The sequence below is a fragment of the Malania oleifera genome, chromosome 6, assembly GCF_029873635.1.
Source record: "Malania oleifera isolate guangnan ecotype guangnan chromosome 6, ASM2987363v1, whole genome shotgun sequence".
NCBI classification, from domain to species: domain Eukaryota; kingdom Viridiplantae; phylum Streptophyta; class Magnoliopsida; order Santalales; family Ximeniaceae; genus Malania; species Malania oleifera.
In genome coordinates, this window is record NC_080422.1 from 72377784 (window position 1) to 72385915 (window position 8132).

General features: G+C 36.5%; 1 non-coding gene across 1 annotated transcript; it reads left to right on the forward strand.

The window, feature by feature from the left end:
* Nucleotides 1-4837: 4837 nt before the first annotated feature.
* LOC131159024 (small nucleolar RNA R71) lies at nucleotides 4838-4943 on the forward strand. Its single transcript, XR_009137639.1, has one exon. It is a non-coding gene; the product is annotated as a small nucleolar RNA R71 (small nucleolar RNA).
* Nucleotides 4944-8132: the final 3189 nt, after the last annotated feature.

An 8132-nucleotide genomic window follows, 5' to 3' on the forward strand; every position in this document is an offset into this window, starting at 1 on the left:
TAGCAAATAATACCCTCTGCTCGTTTGTACATGAGAGAACTGCTAGTATGTCCTTTATGTCCTGAACCCAGTTCTCTGCTACCAGTGGGCCCGCTCCTCCAACAAAAGATGGGGATCGCATACGCGTGAACTGCTTGATCGTGCAACTCCGCTCCCTTGAGCTCCTGACCATCTCATCCATCACCCGCTGCATGACACTATGCAAAACTGTGTTAGGGTCTCCACAACCCATACTGGAAGGTCCTACTTGATCACCTCTCGCACTCGCGTTACTGTTCCCTGGATCCATCTTGTAAAGGAAGCAACTAATCTCAGCATACAATTACTATCACACAACCAATACACTGCTAAAATTCATAAATTACCCTTCCACGACCATTTGTCTTCACATCATTAATCCCCATTTAAGATTCATTCCTACCACTTGGAAACAAGACCCAGTGATAGTATCCACGGTTTTCCTGGAATAGTCACCCTAGGAAAAACATAGAAATAACCCCAGTACTCTTGTCTCTAGGCCGCAAGATAGAACCCTAAATTATAACCTTATCCTTTAACAATCACTAACTCACATTTCAATCTACCAATCTCTTATTTCCCTCAAAATTCACTCCTATACTCTGGTATCGTATTTCGCTGTCTACTAAAGTCTACAAAACCTAGCAACCTAGGCTCTAATACCAAACTGTGATGCCACGTCAACCACCCTGTTACCACTCATATGACCCGACCCGCATTGGGTACCAGGTAAAAAGTCATTTCATTTATACAACCTAACAGAAGAAGATAGTATATACTTAACAACCAGAATACAATACCCAGAGTATCTACACATATATACACATTACCATCCCATACCCAAAAAAAACTCAACTCTAGGGGAATTACACCCCCCTAGTCCAAGAACTCACCTTGTGTGTCAGGGTCTCAGCTCTCTATGGTCTCGGAGCTCTATCACCTGGCCTATCTCTGTTCCCTGAAAAATTTAGATAATTTGGGTGAGACACATGTCAGTAAGAAGGAATAAATTATTTACAGCGTGTGGCCATATAAGTTCAGTTATAACACACTTTACTTTTCAAATCATCATTTCATTTGAGAAAAATGCACTAATAAACATATTCTCATAATCATATATATATATATATATATATATATATATATATATATATAGAACACAAGCTTTTATAAGTTTTAAAACCATTTCTCAAATTTAATCATTTCCAACACATATTTACCCACGAAGTTCCTAAGAATAGGGAAGACTACCCGCCCATACGGGTAGCTTCCCTCTGCCCTAACACGTTATGTAGTTAGGTATGGCCACATCTAATACCTATCAGGGCACTCACCTTACTCAATAAGCCCTCAGGTGGAGAGTTTCACTTTACTTTAATTATTTATAATATGAACTCACTCATATCCATTTCTTTATTTTATCATTATTTATTTCTCATTTTCCATTATTTCTTTTACTTCTCATTTTAGCCCATTTCTATCATTCTTTCACTTTCCGTTTCCATTTCACTATCCAACTCATTAGTACCCTTCGTATCTAGTACCAACATCGTGTCTATAACCCATGGGTACCATGAGGATCTTTCTTTCCACGCCATGCTTCGCCTTATGGTCAAGGTTGTGCGGCCCGAAGGCGTGGTCTAACTGTGGTTGGCCGACCTGGTTAGATCAAAATATCATATCATATATCTCGCGTTTGTAGTATGACTGGAAGGCATATAGCTCTGATCCGGACTCAGGGGGCACAACAATCTACTAAACAGACCAGTCGACTATCACGCCACACGCTCTAAGAGTTTGTGTGGTTGCACTACACCACTAGCAATGGTACCATGCTCAATATCACAACCCATAATTAGGGTTTCCACAACCATCCATCAGGGTTCATTACCACATACCCGCAATCATTATGTGGTATTGACATTTCATCAATCATATTTCAATGATCCCTTTGGAGCAGTTGCAATTTTCAACATTCACATTTTCCCAATATTCACAATCAGTATACCCAATTCAATAATTACATTTCAACTCAATATTCACAATACTATATTTACATTTCAGTATACCCATTTCAATATTCATGTTTCAACTATTCATATTGCAACATTTACATTACAATATTCATATTTCCCATTTTCACATTTCAGTATTTACCTTGCAGAATTCTTAATACAATTTTCATATTTCCAATATTCATAATTTTAGAATTCCCCATCTCAATATACACATTTCAATCTCAAATTAATATATATATATATATATATATATATATATATATATATATATATATATAAAACCTATTTCATAAATTTCCACACTTTTCAATAATACAAATCATATTCTCTTATTTCCCCATTTATTATAGAAAATATTTCTATAATCATATTTCATAGTCCAAAATATCACAATTTAATATTACTTAAATGCCACAAAATTTATTTGATATTTATATCATAATAATTTTCAAACAAAATACCATATGCTCATTTTCGCGTATTAATTCAAACAGTAGCTCTAAAAATACTATTATAATTTATTCACCTTACTTGATTTACTGAGAGTCTCGTTAAAACCCAGATCCTATGCCCTTTGCACCCGAAACTTAAATCCCGCAATTCGCGTTTTTCCCAGATTAATTAACTCATCTTCCAAAATAATGTTCATATAACCTTCCCTAGACTCCGTATACCCCAAATTAACATTTAAACTAATATTTAACACCCTCACTTGATTTTCTGAATTATGCCTACGGGGTCTCAAAATTACACCTGCGGCGCTCACCTGGGCCCTAAATTCCAAAAATCCTACTTCAACCTTAGAATGCTCAACATTCTAGCATTTATAAATCAACACTAATTAAATAACAATTGACCCCTTAATAACCCCCTTATCCTAAATTTGGGGTTATGCCTACAACGACCCCATGAGAAATCCGCTCTCCTAGACTTGTAGAGAATTATTCCTAGATTCTCATGGTGGTGTCTGATTGTCAATTGGGCTTAAAATTTACAAGAAATTGAGGTAAAAGTGGAAATTTATCTTACCCTAGGAGTTAAGCCTACGCCGCTCCCACAACCAATCCTCTCTGGTAGAAATGATGGCAACGGAAAATGGAGTCCAACGGTATCTTCTTATTTTTGATCGGGTGAATAACCATCAAGAAAATGAGGAGAGAGGGAGAGAGAACGAGGACGAGAGACTAGGGGAGGGGGTGGCTCTTTGCGCAGCTCTTCCTCTCTGCAACCAAATCCTGAAGCTTCTAAGAAGCTTCAGGCAAAGGATAATAATAATAATAATAATAATAATAATAATAATAATAATAATAATAATAATAATAATAATAATAATAATAATAATAATAATAATGAATTAATATTAATAATAATATATTTTATTAAAAAAATAAAAATAAATTTTAATTATTATTATTTTTCTTTTTTATAAGTTTAATTAATTAATTAATTTTTTTTTAGGAATCACCCCACTAATCTTGTATAGCCATTTTTGGGGTTATTACAAAGAAAGCCTTCTTCTTTACGTTTAGTTTTCTTTTCATTGTGCATAGATCCTTTTGAAATTTTGCATATGCAAGAACTTGCTGTATGACATCCAAAAGCGAGATATTGATTTTCACTTGCTTGAAGATTTCTTAAATCTCAGTGTGATACTTATTCTTCTGACTAGATGTCAACCTCTGAGGATAAGGTACCATATGTTGATACTCATTAATTGTCTCATCCTCCTTATTACCCGACTTCTTTGAATCTGAGCTTGCATCATCTAATTTTTCTTTTTCTTCTTCTGTCTCAATTGCAACTTTAGGTATTGGAGCAACTGTTTGTTGATCAATGGGTATTTCAGGATGGGAAACTACTTTTCCACTCCTCAAGGTAATGATAGCCATTGATGACTCAAAGGAATCCCCTAAAACATTATATATTGGTTGCTGTTGTGTTCGATATACCTAGGGAATAGGCTGATACTGTGCTGGAAATTTCCATTTTTCTAAAGCATTCAACTGTATACTTATCTTATTAATAGTACCTCGTAGCTCATTTATGGCCTGAGAGTTATTCTGCATAAATTGTTGAAGAGTGTTTGCTATCTGTGCCACGCCATCATCAAAAGGTTTCTTTGGTGGAAAAATAGCTAAATTAGGTTGAAATCCTAGAGGTGCATGACTCTGAGAGATCTGTTGGAGCTGACACTGTTGTTGAGGAGCTGCAACAGGATGACATAACGGCTGCAGAGGTGGTGCATAAGACTGAGGAAGTTACTGAAACTATGAGGAAGATAGACCAGATGATCATTCGTCCATGAGAAGTTTGGGTGATTCCTCCATCCCAAATTATAGGTGTTCAAGAATGACTGATTTTGAGATTTGTTGACCCAATTTGTTGATTGCATTCGATTAGATCTACTCTCCTACCATATTGGTAGAAGCAGACAATCCTGAATCTTGTGGTTAGAGGTATTGCAAATAGAACATACCTCCACCGATTTCACAACTTTCACGTTTTCTAATTCCATAACCTCTAGTTGCTTAGACAAAGTAGGAACAAGAGCGTGTAGATTAGTCTCCTCTTTGACCTTGTACATACCTCCACCACCGATTGATCTGAGAGGTTGTGTTGCCATTGGTTCCTGATCATATCGTGTGTTCCATTGTTGGGCACTTTCAGCTACGTAATTAAAAAATGATAGATCCCAATCTAGTTCCTTGCTAAAGAACTCCTTGCTGCACATAGTCAAGACAAATTATTTACATTCAGGGGTAAGAGCAGTAAAGAAATAATTGACTAACCTCCAAGATTCGAATCCATGATGTGGGCATATATTCATCATATCATTGAACCTCTCCCAACAAACTTGGAAAGTCTCATCACCTTTCTACATGAACTAATTGATCTACTCTTGCAGGTGCTGGGTTCTTTGAAAAGGAAAGACTTTGTGTAATAACTTACACTGCATTTCAGCCCTACTAGTAATAGAGTTAGGTCTCAGAGAGTTAAACCAGATTTTCACCTTATCTTTCAAAGAAAAAGGAAATAAGCGAAGCTTGACATACTCATCAGTTCCAACCCTATTAATGAAAGTGGTACAAACCAACTCAAAATCTATCAAATGCTGATATGGACTCTTAGAATCCATGCCGTGAAACTGGGGTATCACAAACAACATACCATGCTTAATTGTGAAGTTTGGTGCATTTTGTCGTAAAACAATGCAAAAAGGTGTAGAAGTGCATGTAGGCTGTAGAAAATCCTAAAGTGTACGTGGTGCAGGTGCAGCCATAACTCCTTCAAATTTTTTTTTTCAAAAAGTTTACTCAAATCAATTTCAGAATCACTCGTAAAAGTAACAGAAGAACAATCAAATTTTGTGTTCTGTGTGTCACTACTGGTGCCAAGTGAAATTTTAGGCAGTCTATTCAAAAGATCTTTGACCCAAGGCATCAAACATCAATTCACATAACAGAAATTAACCAACACAACAACAAACAATCATGATAAAAATTTTCAATTTTTCTTTTTTTAGTTTTATTTTTTTATTTTTTTAATTAAAAGTAAAATATAATTGGAAAAACAAAAATTTTGAAATTAAATCCAACAATTCTCGACAACGGTGCAGAAAACTCGACTCACTCTAAAAATGAGCAGTTCGGAAGCTATCCCAAGTATAGGAGTTCAGTTGTGTAATAATTAGCCCAAGGACGAGATCGTCTCCTCAGGGAATGCAGTTTAGTTCCAAATTTTGTGTAATTCCAAAAGAAAATAAGGAAAGTAAAGTTAATGAACATAGTTTAGATTCAGTTTCGTAGGATGTTTGAGATTTTTGTAATGAAACTTAAAATAATGTAAACCCTAACTAAAAGATTAACATGCATGAAAATAACCAATGAACTCACTAATTAAACAAAGATGAACTAAATTAAACTCAACCTTAACGTAAGACTAAATATCCAACTCAACACAAGAATGACGAAATAAATAAACCCTGCAATATCTCAACTAAATAAAAATAGACTAAACTAGATATTAAATAAAACTCAACTAAATAACTCTAACAATAAATAAAGTCAACAAGCTTTTACTCCATCAAGGTCTAAAAAGAACTGACTTTAATAATAAAAATGCCCCAAAGAAATATTTAAGTTCCAACAAAGACTTAAAATAAGAAAAACAAACCGATTTTTATAATAAATAATAACCCAAACAAATATTTAAGATTCAAAATAAGATTTTAAAGAAAACAATCTGAACTTTATTATGAAAATAACCCATACTAGAATTCATTCCATTAAATAAAAAGAAAATTGAATTTAATAATCCTTAGAACAAATATTAAAAGATCACTAAGAGAAAAGAGAGTAGAGTGGAGAGAGAGAGAGAGAGAGAGAGAGAGAGAGAGAGAGAGAGAGTGTGTGTGTGTGTGAGTGAGTGAGAGAGATAAAGGAAAGTAGGTCATGGAGAGCCTCTCGAGTTGGAGTCGCACAACAGGGAACAACAGTTGAAGCAGCAATGGACAATAGCAGTAGTTCGGATAGCAGTAAGAGGGAATCCAAGAGAGAGGGAGACGAGACAGAGAGAGGGCTGAGAAATTGAGAGAGGAAAGGGAGAGAGGAGGAAACGAAGAGGGCTGAGAGAGACGAGAGGAAATCTGAGAGGCTGGGGGAGGCAGAGACAAGGAAAAGAGAGGCTACGGCGCACCACTGACCTCTAGAACTGACCCCCCAAAACCCTTACTTCTATTATATTCCTATGGCCACACACTCACGGATGCACGCACAGGCCCAGCTGATGTTTTCACCTCAAGGCCCAGCCACTCATGCACACACACTCATGAGCGCACAATCCATAGCCTAGCTTGATATTGTATATATACATGCTATGAATCAGGCCCAGTTGTACCTACGTGCATGGCCACGCGTGTAAGAACCCGAACCGTGATGTATGAATTAATTATGCAAAAGAAGGATAAATTGGTAAATTGAGAAGAATTCGTCGACGAGGCCAAAGTTCGCCGATGAGGCGTCTTCAGTGGCTCGTCAACGAGGGCGCCATTTTGTCAATGGGGGCGGCCAACTCATGGGCTATAAATATCACTTTCCTTTACTTAATCATTAAGTTATCTCAAGAATATCCTCTCCCTCTCTCTCTAGAACTTGAAGAACTCTCTCTCTCTCTCTCTAGGTTTCTTCGCCCTTCGTCGCCTGATTCGTAAATCCAACGTTACTGCATAGATGAGGGGGGGATTCTCTACATTTTTAGCGGATTAGAATCTCATTTTAAGCAGTTTCGGGTTTCAAGCCAAAATCAAGGTAAGGCTCAATTTTGTTTTCTGATTCAAAATATGTGTAGTAGTATAAGTTGTAAGCATGTATTGTACTGTGGTTTATGGGTTTTGGAGTCTCGGTTTGTAGTTTTGGGGACCGTTGAGTTCGTAGTTGGAATTCGGGTTAAGGTATGGGGATTCTGTTTATATTAGTTTATTTTCAAAATTGGGATCGGTAAGCTTGTTGGTTACGATCGTATGTATGTTTGGAGTGCTTATTTTGGAAAATATATCAGGTAAAATACAAGATTTTTGGGTTACAGTTTTCGGGAAAATTTGGGGATTTCGGGTATGATCTCTACTTTGTTTGGAAAACCATTTGTTTTGTTTAAACTGTATTATTGAGATGACTATTATCCATATTAGTATAAAATTGTATTCTTGAATTGGAAAAACGATATGATTTGCCGTAAACCAAATAAGTGTGGAATGTATGGTTGTATGTAATTGTTCTAGGTATTTTGTAAAACTGTTAGTGGCGGCTAATTACCGTATGCTGATATGTATAGGAGTGTGAGCTCCAAAATGATTCCAGGTTTTGTGAAATCAGCTAGTGGCGGCTAAATACCATATGCTGAAACAGCTATATGGCGGCTAATTACCATACGCTGCGTCATGTACCAGTGTCAAAATCATGGGCGAGAGTGTCCGACTCTATATTTGAGGGTGTGAAATATCGCCTGTGTGTTCTGGCTAGTTACCGATGGGTGTGTGCTACACCATAGTGGCAACGGTATCGCCATGAGGCTTCAGTTTCCATAGGGTATTGGGTGCTC